At 45.3% G+C, this 12,418-nt stretch overlaps 1 protein-coding gene across 1 annotated transcript in view; it reads left to right on the forward strand.

The window, feature by feature from the left end:
- SLC7A14 (solute carrier family 7 member 14) overlaps window positions 1-12,418 on the forward strand; it is a 111,936-nt gene that overhangs the window by 91,472 nt on the left and 8,046 nt on the right. The window lies entirely within an intron of this gene.

Consider the following 12,418-nt stretch of genomic DNA (forward strand, 5'->3'; position numbering starts at 1 on the left):
TTTTAAATGAGCAAAGTGTGAATTAAGTGTGGATTTTTTGGCATAATTTTTCTGAATAAATAAATTATACCATTTAACATCCCCATTTCATATTGACTTTTATAAAATATTCCAAGACCTTTTCCTTTTTTCCCAGGATTCTTTCTTCATCCTTCGATACTCCAATCATTCTCTTGCGAAGCACCCATCATGCCATCCATCTTACCGATTTTCTCTTCCTCTATTGATAACTGATAGGACTCTGCCAGCTTCCCAACTGTTCACAGTTGCAGGTGTAAATCAGAAGATGCTCTTTCTAAATCCACTTTTATCACTTTTGAAGAGTCCTGCACCTTTCCCAAGATTTTTAATTTCCCTTTGTGATCAATTTATATTATATTCACACTACATGTTTCTCATACCCAATAAGCGCTGATGTTCATGAGATGGCTAGGGATTAGTGCTCAGGATAACGTGAGAGGGATGTTTAAATGAAAACGAATTTTAAAGTTCCTTAGACACTATCTTGACAAATCGGTAGCCCTGAGGTCAGGAATATGGGTGTTTAGCACTGTGTCCTCGGTGCCTGGAACACAGCGCGTGCTTAATAAATACTTCTCTATGACTAATGTTCAGATGAGAAAAAAGAAATAGCTGGAAAGGAACTCCAGGAGGTAGAATTTAAACTGTAAGCCTAGGGGCCCCTGGATGGCTTAGTCAGTTAAGCGTCTGCCTTTGACTAAGTTCATGATCTCAGGGTCCTGGGATCGAGCCCCGAGTTGGGCTCGCTGCTCAGAGCCTGCTTCACCCTCTCCCTCTGTTATCGCTCTTGTTCTTACTCTCTCCCAAATAAATAAATGAAACCTTAAAAAATAAAAACAAAAAACCGTAAGCCTATCAGATAAGACTTACATAGGGGAAAGTGGAGTAAAAACAGTGCTCAAAAGAAAGTGCCTAAGTCTTCCAGCAGATTCTTCCCCACGAAAGGCCAGCCTGTGTCTTCTTGTAAACATCCTGTCCCAATTTTTCACAATTCTAAGTCTCACCCATTGTTAGACGTTCAGGGGAGTTCTTGAGAGAACCCCACTAATTCGTCAAGGTTTTAACTACTTACATGATTTATTCAGAACCTCTCCTCCATTTAAGTATTTTTCCACTGGAACATATAGCTAACCGATGGAAAGGTTCTACTGTGGGTAGAAGCGACTGAAGAAGGTAGAAATATTTCAGTCATGTATTTGCTAAATAATTGAAGACATAGACATGAAGACAGGCAATTATTCATTCATTCCTAGAATCTTTTTTTTTAATATTTTATTTATTCATGAGAGACACAGAGAGAGAGGCAGAGATACAGGTAGAGGGAGAAGCAGGCCCCATGCAGGGAGCCTGATGCGGGACTCGATCCCAGGACCCCGGGATCACACCCTGAGCTGAAGGCAGACGCTCAACCACTGAGCCACCCAGGCGTCCCCATTCCTAGAGTCTTAAAGCTGGAAGTGACCTTCAATATCTAGCACAATGTTACCCACAGTGTGGTGACCATTCCATCAGTAATATTTGGGCTGATTTCAGAGAGTATATGAATGAATATTTTTTGAGCTTTTAAAAATTTTACATAGTGGGCTGCCTGGGTGGCTCAGTTGGTTAAACAACTGCCTTTGACTCAAGTCATGATCTCAGAGTCCTGGGATCAAGCTCCGTGTTGGGCTCCCTGCTCAGCAAGGATGCTGCTTCTCCCTCTCCCTCTGTGCTTGCTCTCTCTCTCCAGTAAATAAATAAAATCTTTTTTAAAAATTTAAAATATTACATTGTTATTATATATATTTTTTTTCACATACACCAGAAAAAAAGATAGATAGATGATAGATAGATAGATAGATAGATAGATAGATGATAGATAGATAGACTCACATGGATCTGATGGTTATTTTTTAAATTTAAAAAGTGAATCAAATTAAAGAAAAAAACATGAGTCCTAGGACCGGTGCCATGATTCATAGTAATAATTAACACTTAATATTGCCCTTACCACATACCAGCCATCATGCGAGGGCTTTCCTCACGCTGACGTACGTAATCCTCACGACGACCTTCATCTTACAGATGAGGAAACTGAGGCACTTCACCGAGGTCACACAGCTAGAGTTTGGTAGAACCAAAATTAGGTAGTGTGGGCCCAGGGGTCATGACCCTGTGTAGCCACCACAGTAAATATGTGGTATAGAAATAACTTAAGCTGGAGAAAGCCCAACATCTTGTACCCCTCCCCACTTCTCCCTCTGTGCACTTCACAGATGATGAACCTGAACCTCTGAAAGGTCAAATAACATGCTCAAGGTCAACAGGAATAACTGGAAGCTCCTCACAGAGCTACTATTAAAATCCAGCGTTCTCCACACGCGGATCCGCAGCCCGCATCTCCCCACCAGGGCACCCCTGAGCATCCTTCCTACTGGATCCGAATGTTGGATCTGTGGTTTGTGCAGATTAACGCCTACCATCGGGGCTGGGTTCACAGGGCACAAGCTCTGCAGTCACACAGGGCCCCGCCGGGGTCCAATGCTCGGCTGCTGCTTCCTTGAATTCTTAACAACTTTTTTTTTCTTAACAACTTTTTAACAAGAGGCCCTATGGTTTCATTTTGTACCGGGGCCCACAAATTACATCAGCACCCTGCATCTTGTCTATGATTTCTGGAGCACCAGAGGCATTTTTGCGAGAGTGGGAAGGTGGCAGGGACCCTTGTCTTTGGGGTCAAACTGCCCAGGTGCAAATCACAGGTCTGTCACTCCTGTGTCTTAGGACCTTGGGCAGTTCACTTAGCAACTTTGGGTCTCTGTGCACTCACCTGTGAAAATGCAGATGACTCTACTAGTCTTGATCTGGTGCTGTTTGGGGCTTAAACAAGAAAAGGGGCACCTGGGTGGCTCAGCCTGTTAAGCGTCTGACTCTCGATTTTGGCTCAGGTCGTGATCTCAGGGTGGTGAGGTCGAGCCCCACGTCAGGCTCTGCGCTAAGCATGGAGCCTGCTTGGGATCCCCCTTCTCCCCTTCTCTCTCTGCCCCTCCCCTTTCTCTTTCTCTCTAAAATATAAGGAAATCTGTAAGAATCTTAAAAGAAAATATTGGGAAAAGTAATATGAATTATTTCTTTCCTGGCTTTCTTTTTCAAATCAAAAATGATTCATTGGCCCCGAGACTAGCTATCACATGCCAAAGCATAGCACAGCATGAACCTGTTCTGACTCAGGCTGCCCTCCCAGTTATCAAGCAGAAGAAAACTCCCAGAGAGCCTTTTGTAATCTTGCTGATAGCATAAACTTCAAACTCGTTCCAGAAACGGATACTCCCCGACATGGGAGGATGTCACCCTGCAGCCTGGGGCTGGCCAGACAGAGAGCACAGGAGCTTGCAGCTCAGCAAGCACCCAGCTGCTAGCCACTAACTGCTCTAGCATCATGGTCTTTGAAGCCTGGCACCTGAGTAGCTTTGCCTAGAACAAAGATTCTCAACCTTGACTACACAGCAGAATCACCCGACTGCCACTGAACTATCCTGGGCCCAGGATCCCCTCCTCAGAGATTTCTTTATTAAGTTGGCCTGGTGTGGCCAAGAACTGGGTATCTTTTTAGACCTCTCCAGGTAATTTTAACATGCGGTCAGGTTTACAATGATCTAGAACAGGGGTTCTCAAAGAGTGGTCCCAGGCCGGCAGCATCAATATTACATGGGAACTAGTTAGAAATGTGATTTTCTACCCCAGACCTAGCAAGTCAGAATCTCTGAGAGCAATTTGGGTTTTAGCAAACCCTACAGATTATTCTGATGCATGCTTAAATGTGAGAACCACGGACCTAGAGAGAAAAATAAGAAGATCATTAGTAAGCAGGGCAGATAATTTAATTACAAAAACTCCCTGTTTTTCAAAAATAAATTTTTACGTGTGTAAAATACATCTATCCCACAACCCCAAATTGGCCTATAAAATTTTCAAAGATCTAATAGATCTAATAGAGATCTAATTTTCAAAGATCTAGTATCCTACCTCTAACCTTCTGAGTCTCCAAAATGTCAGATTTTTCTTCTTAATTTCTCTATTCATAATATAACTTTCCTGGGGAGAGCAGTAGAGATATTTTTAAATGGAGCTTCTTATGAAACATCAGCTACTTTTTAAAAAGAAGAATTACGTGGTTAGGCTGAGTCATAACTCGATAATCTTCTTAGGCACTTCTTTTTACCCAGGCTTCTCGAAATGAATCTTAATTACAGCATTTTTCTAACAATGTTTTTGCTAAGCTTTTGACCTTCAGATGAGCACGACTCATGGAGTAAAATAAGGCACAAGTCCCAACAAGATTACTCAGCGCCTGTTTCTTTTCCTTCAGAGAAATAACACACATAGCAAACGTTTGATAATCCGAACAAAATGAGCACAGAGCAGCCTTGGTTTTTCCCTTTTCTCTTAGATGAGGTGAGTTTGTAAAAGAACACATCAGGGGGGTGGACAGAGTCTCAGGGAGCCTGAAACTAGCAGTGACCAGTGATGACGCTATTCGGTGGCACTCTCCAGGTCTACTGTTGTGGACTTCAGGACTGTTGTGGGACTTCATTATAAGGTAGTCATCTGGTCGGCCAGCTTCAGGACTGTTTTGGGACTTCATTATAAGGTAGTCATCTGGTCGACCAGCTTCAGGACTGTTGTGGGACTTCATTATAAAGTAGTCATCTGGTCGACCAGCCTGTGGGTCCCCGCCCCCCAAGTGCTGCCAAGTTCTCACCTGGAATCTTTTCAGCCCCTCTGAGAAAACACATTCTTATCTAAAGACTTAGAACAGACAGTGATGTGGCCACAAACTCCATAAACCCTGTACTAAAACATAACTTACAAAGAGAAGACACACCTATGGTCTTTACCTGAGCCATTATTTGAAAACCCTTTGGGTAATGGACTCAAAGCAGCTCTTGTCATGAAGGGGAGAGGAGAGGAGGAAGGGGGCCATGAACTGGAGGCAGTGAGGGCATCAAGATAAATCAATTCCTGAGCATACGTCCCATAAACAAGCTTGAAATTCTCCTTGTAGACAGAGGAGAAAACAATTGGCAACTTCATGAACTAAATCATGCTAAAAAGGGCAAAAAAAAAAAGAAAAAAAAATCATGAAGGCCAGGATGAGGATGGCAGCAGGGCCAGTGCGATTCCAAGGAGGGAGTGTGGAGAGGATCCCGCTGACAGTTGAGGCTGCCAGTGGGCAGAGGGACGGTCCTGGATGGGGTATGTGTGGGGAAGAGGGCCTGGGATTGACCCCCCGGTCTATGCCTCTACGCGGGCAGTAGCTGCAGTGTTGGCTCTCCTTTGAGACCACAGAAGAAAGGGACGGGGGGGGGCCGGGGGGGGGTCATGGCAGGGACAAAAAGCCCTGGAGTAGGTGCCCACAGAACCTAGAACCCACTTAGGGTCAAAACACAGTGAGCCCTGAGCGGCCTTCCCTCAACACTGCATTTGTAAGATTCATCCGTGTTGTTGCTCGTGGTTTTAGTTTGTTCATTCTCCTTGGCCAGCCAGCCTTCCGCTGTGATAATAACATGCGGCTCTGGTGCCCATGGGCCAGCATCCATCCCAGTGCCCACGGGCCTGCATCCATCCCAGTGCCCACGGGCCTGTATCCATCCCAGTGCCCACGGGCCTGCATCCACTCTAGTGCCCATGGATCAGTATCCATCCTGGTGCCCACAGGCCTGTATCCATCCTGGTGCCCACGGGCCTTCATCCACTCTAGTGCCCATGTATCAGTATCCATCCTGGTGCCCACAGGCCTGTATCCATCCTGGTGCCCACAGGCTTGCATCCACTCTAGTGCCCATGGACCAGTATCCATCCTGGTGCCCACGGGCCTGTATCCATCCTGGTGCCCACGGGCCTGTATCTATCCTGGTGCCCACGGGCCTGTATCCATTCTAGTGCCCACAGACTATTTGATGGCTTCCAATCTGGAGCCATTACAAATAGAGCTGCTATGAACATTCCTGCACGTGTTGTTTGGTGGACACATGGACACATTTCCCTGGGGTTTCTGTTGAGTTAGAAGTAGAACTCCTGGCTTGGATTATTGCATTTTTAAAAAAAATATTCCTTTACAAGATTGCATTCTGGCTCATGGCCATTATACTCCTCAAATAAAATAAGGGCTCCCGGTTCCATTTTGCAGATGGGAAACTGAGGTATAGGGTAATGTGACTTTATGTTTGATTAGTTGCAGAGCCAGGGAGAGAATCTCCACCAGCCCCCCCAACCGCCCCACTCTACCTGACCCTGCTCTTCCTGGCCACACCATATTAAACAAACCTTATTGTCGTTATAATCAACAGGGCTTGCGGTGGTATTTTAAAAACTAACCAGTGAAGTGGGAGTTGGTAGGGATTGAAGTGGGTGGGGAGGACACCTTCTCATTACCATCCAGCCTTCCTCTCTGCGTTGGCAAATGTCTGTTTTGGAAAGTTGATCCTAGGGTAGTAAAAATAAAAAAGCCTCTGGGCATAACAAAGTGCCTCAGTTATCTGCGGCAGGCAGGGCTTCCTGCTGGAAAGTGAGCCCCAGGAAGAGGTAGCTCCACCCAGCCTGGGGTCAGGTGGCCCACCTCCTCTGGCCCAGAGCCTGGTACTGCCGACAGAGGACAGGAGGCTCCCAGGGGACTCTAGAGATCCAGCGGCAGCCCCTCGGCGTGCTAGTGGGGTTAGAAATCTGCTGTTACCATCTCCAGGTCACCCAGGCTCTTCTCAGAGTTGAGTTTTTGTTTGAGGTTTTTCCCTAATATGCCCCAGAGACCCCTGCCCCCTCCTGCCACCTCTCTCACCTGTAGGTTTGGGATCATTTACTTAATTTGCACAGATGGATCAACACAAGGAGAGTAAATTGGTGTTTTGGCCACTGATGCTCAGGTGTCCCAGCATCTGAAAGCAAGCCTGGCATTTCTCAACCTCCCCTGCAGGTGCCTGAGTGAGATGGAAACAGCCATCAGTTTAGACTCAATATTTATAAATTCCAGGGCCATTTCTTTTTTGGTTTTGTTTTATTTTTATTGAAGTTCGATTTGCCAACATATAGTATAATACCAGTGCTCATCCCATTGGATGCCTGTCACCCAATTACCCCATCCCCCAACCCCCCTCCCCTTCCTCAACCCTTTGTGTGTTTCCCAGAGTTAGGAGTCTCTCATGATTTGTCTGCCTCTCTAATTTTTCCCCACTCACTTCCCCTCCTTTACCCTATAATCCCTTTCATTATTTCTTATATTCCGCATATGAGTGAAACCACTTGATGACTGTCCTCCGATTAACTTATTTCACTCAGCATAATACCCTCCAGTTCCATCCACATAGAACCAAATGGTGGGTATTTGTCTTTTCTGATGGCTGAATGATATTCCATTGTATACATAGACCACAGCTTCTTTATCCATTCCTCTGTCGAAAGACTCATGGCTCTTTCCACAGTCTGGCTATTGTGGAAATTGCTGGTATAAACATCGGGGTGCAGGTGTCCCAGCGTTTCACTGCATCTGTATCTTTGGGGTAAATCCCCAGCAGGGCAATTGCTGGGCTGTAGGGCAGGTCTATTTTTACCTCTTTGAGGAACCTCCACACAGTTTTCCAGAGTGGCTGCACCAGTTCACATTCCCACCAACAGTGTAAGAGGGTTCCCTTTTCTCCGCATCCTCTCCAACATTTGTGGTTTCCTGTCTTGTCAATTTTCCCTATTCTCACTGGTGTGAGGTGGGATCTCATTGTGGTTTTGATTTGTATTTCCCTGATGGCCAGTGATGCGGAGCATTTTCTCATGTGCTTGTTGGCCATGTGTAGGTCTTCGTTGGAGAAATGTCTCTTCATGTCTTCTGCCCATTTCATGATTGGATTGTTTGTTTCTTGGGTGTTGAGTTTAATAAGGTCTTTATAGATCTTGGATACTGGCCCTTTATCTGATAGGTCATTTGCAAATATCTCCTCCCATTCTGTAGGTTGTCTTTTAGTTTTGTGAACTCTTCCAGGGCCATTTTAATCACTGATTTATTAAACAGTTCCTAACCTCTCTGGGATGATGGACGAGAAAGGACTTTTTTACAAGGGTTTTACGATCACAAAGTGTCCTACCACAAAGAGAAGGCCCATTAAATTGCCCAAGACATAATTCTTCATCTTGTCTAGCCTCAACCTCTCTTGGGCACATTCTCCACCAGGGAATTTCTGTCTGGAAGAAGAGCCAGTGTCTCCTTTCAAATATTTCCCTTGGCTGTAAATGGCCTTTCGCGGGACGCATTGCCATTACCTACGAGCAGGGCTGGCATCCAGCCCGTGTGCCCAGGTACAGCCATGCCTGTTTTTAAAACACTGATACACTTCTGTGCCTGTTGCTCACTAGCCGCTGCCCTAAGTGTCTCCCCTCTCAAAGATCTGTCAACGGAAAAGAAGTAACTCCAGCCCAGCAGGAGGGTCTCCAAGACCCTGATGCAACAAAAGAAGATAATTCCCTTCTGAGTTTTAACATCACACCTGCCTTTCATTTATTAAAAATAGAAAATGTGTAACTACAAAGCAATGGATCTAAGTTTTTAAAGAATAGCAGGATTAAATCGCAAGCATCCATTAGCCATCTCATTCTTGATGAGATGAGATCTTATTCTTGAGGCTTGGTTCCAAATGACTTCCAGCTTATGCCGAAAGCAAATCCTCTCTCAAAAGATAAAACTTTGCCATCTGTAAAGATTTACAAAGAATAGGACAGCAGTCCCAATGACAAGTAACAGTGCCCAAAAACTGTATCAAGCAGTAATAGCACCATCGGAGTCTTTAGCCTCATCAGGTGAAGAGTTTTTCCCAACCAGCTTAGTAACTCAGGGAGATTTTAATACTTCTGGATATCAGATGATATTAAGGAATTATTATTAGTTTTCAGATGTGATTGATTATGATACCAGGTTTTTTCAAGAAGTCTGTTTTAAAGATACATAGTTAATCATTTACAGGTGAAGCATAGGGAGGAAGGGATTTGTTTCAAAATAATCTGAAGACAAGGGCACAAGGAGGTGGGTGTCAGGAGGGAGCTAGTGCCAAGTACATGAGGTTCTTTATACTATTCTCTCTGCTTTGGTATATGTTTGCAATTCTTCAAACTAAAAAGCTAAGCAAAAAGTGTTTCAATCAGTCTATACCCCATGGCCAACCCTTGGTAGGTGAGAGAAGTAACAGATAGAGGCACTCTGGGTCAGGACATGGAGAGCCCCTGAAGGATTCACAGTCTGACCACTAACAGTGTTCCTGTGGAAAATCTCTTATTTTGTCCTATGCCCCAGTATCCTGTCTGTGAGATGCACATAATCATAACCTTCCCATTCCCTACCACCCGCCGCCCGCCCCCCCACCCCCGCCCGGCCACATACACTCTCTCACTCACACTCACACTGACACTCACACTCACAGACATTCCCAAACAGCCTAGAAGGAATCTAAACAAGATAATATATGTATAACATTTGAACCCCCTGGGAGAAAGGTACAACATAAATAATGCATCATGAGGACCTCAGCACCCAGAAGTGTTGTGTGAAGTTCAGTTTAGATGATTCAGAATTCCCAGAATCCCAGCAGACTTTTCAGAAACTACCTCATGCTTAGTTTTCTAAGCCAACTGAAAAAAGGAGCAGAAACAAAACACCCTGCTTCTACACAGGAGGCTTTTAGCAGCTCTGTTTACTCCTCCGACACAAAGCCTTTGTTTATGCGTGACAGATGGTAGTACATGCTCCTCTTCTCTCTCTCTACCTCCCTTCTACCCTCCCTCCCTCACTTCATTTGTTCCCCTCTGTTTCTTTGTCCCCCTCTATTTTGCCTTTTCTCCAATCCCTGGTGCCTTAGACCACTTTTCTTGAGCTTACTCAAGTGCCAGCAACAAGGGCCAGACCTTTGTCCAGGCTGACCATTCATTCTATCAGGCTGCATGTCCATGGTCACTTGTTGGTTGAGAGCACTCATATTTGAAATATTTTATTAATTTATTTGAGAGAGAGAAAGAGAAAGAGCATGGCAGGGAGGGGCAGATCAAGAGAAAGAGAGAGAGAGTCTCAAGCAGACTCTGCTGAGCCCCAAGCCTGGCATGGGGCCCCGTCACACAACCTTGACATCACAACCTGAGCTGAAACCACGAGTCAGACACTCAACCGACTGTGCCACCCAGGCACCCCAAAATATATTTTTGAAGACAAAATAACACACCATCAAAATGACAGGGGGTTCAGAGCAAACATCAAAAGGCCCATCAACATTTACAGGGCAGATTTCCATGAGTTGCTTTCTCAAAGTAATCATAGTCGATGCATTTGTGTGCACACAGGTTCCTTCAGACACAGCCATTCCCAAAGAACAAATGTAGACATAACCTCTTACTCGGTATATACTGTGATAAGAATGGTCTATAAACCAGCCTGCAGAGGGCAGGTGTGAAGGTCCGAATATTCAAGAGCCTTCTCTCTATCCATGTGGAATGCTGTCTTGGCCTGTCTCCCAGCCTGTTTCCTTTTTCTGTAAAATAAAGGTGCCCAAACAGATCTATAGACTCTTTCCAGCTCTAAATATTTAGGATTCTATGAGGCTTTTCAAGAATTCCCATAAATCAGTCTAGCTGACCCCACCCCACCTGGTGGGGCAGGGAAAGGTCCGTCAGAACACATGTCAAACCGGTGCTTGAATGATGACCTGTGTGTGATGTCAGAGCAGAGAACTTAGGGGCAAAGGGAAAAGGAAAAGAAATGGTATTAAGTTCAGTCGGGCAATGACTTCCTTAGAGAGGGTCGGAGAAGGGGATCAGATGGAAAGAATTGATATAATAGATTTCAAGCAGGAATAGGAGGCAAGATTTGACACCCGCTTTGACGTCTAAGAGAAAAAGAGAGCAAAAAGGCAAAAATGAGCAAAAAGAGGTGTGTGCCTATTGACTCCACCCGGTCTCCCGAAATTTATTCTCAAGTCTCAAGCATGCTTCCACTGGAGGCATTCTCCAAGAAGCAGCATACTGGCCCTTTTAGAAGGGGTCTTAACTTGATGCCTTGTCCTCCACAAGGGTAATAACTATCCCCCACGGCTACTCCCCACCCCCCAACAAGAAGGAGTAAAGAGCCATGTTCAGAAAAATGAAGTCACTATTTGAGAGTAGCTCCATCTGCAAATGATTAACTCTGGGATTTATTACCAATTAGGACTATAAATCTCTGCTTACTTTGGCTCCTGGAAAGTTGATTTCACTGGGGGTTGGGGTAGGGGGTGAGGAGAAAGTCATTTGAGACAAGGAGGGAGAAATCCAAGCTTAAAAAGACACACTTCAAATTCAAAAGGAGCAAGGTTTCTCAAGCACCAAAGAGGAAAGCAGAACTTGACCTTGCGGTTCTAAGCAAACAGCTGTAGATGCCTGCAGGGTTAGCAAAGTGAAACGGACTAGTGCCACTCCAAAGAGGGTGCCTGGGGTCTGGAAGGGGGTTGCATAATCGAGTGGCATCCAGTGGCCGAGCCCTAATATGGCCGGTGTTCACAACGGAGTACAGGCCTCAGGAGCTTTATGGTCCTGATCTAAGGGGTTCCCAGTCTTGGCTGACCATTGGACTCACCCGTGAAGCTTTAAAACATACCTATGCTTTGATCACACTGCAGACCGATTAAATCAGAATCTCTAGGGCTGGGGCTTGGGCGAGAGGGCAGTTCAAAACCTCCCCAGGTGACCCTCTGGGGTCTGATCTCATTTCAGCCTCATGGCAATCCCAGGTTATAGGTACGGTCTTTCTATCATGAAGAGAAAACGGAGACACAAAGACGTGAAGTGACTGGTCCAGGGTAAGCCAGCTAACAGTGATGGGGGCAGGATTTGAACCCAGGGCTCACACTCTTCATCACCATGTCCTATTACCCCCCAAGGCTATGGTTCTCAGCTATTCCAAGCCCTGAGCTTTCATGAGCTTTTCAAGATAGAAAATGGGGTTTCTTGGGCCACCTGGGTGGCTCAGTGGTTCAGAGTCTGCCTTCGGCTCAGGTTGTGATCCCAGGGTCCTGGGATCGAGTCCTACATCAGGCTCCCCATAGGGAGCCTGCTTCTCCCTCTGCCTGTGTCTCTGCCTCTCTCCCATGAATAAATAAAACCTTAAAAATAAAGAAAATGGGATTTCTCAAACTATTTTTTAAGAGTTACTTATTTATTTATGTATTTATTTATTTTAAGAGAGAGGGAGCATGAGCAAGAGGGGCAGAGGCAGAGAGAATTCAAGCAGGAACACCTGGGTTGCTCAGCAGTTGAGCATTTGCCTTTAGCTCGGGTCGTGATCTTGGGGTCCTGGAATCGAGTCCCGCATCAGCCTGTGTCTCTGCCTCCCTCTCTGTGTATCTCATGATTAAAATTTTAA

The sequence above is a fragment of the Vulpes lagopus genome, chromosome 17, assembly GCF_018345385.1.
Source record: "Vulpes lagopus strain Blue_001 chromosome 17, ASM1834538v1, whole genome shotgun sequence".
Lineage (NCBI taxonomy): Eukaryota > Metazoa > Chordata > Mammalia > Carnivora > Canidae > Vulpes > Vulpes lagopus.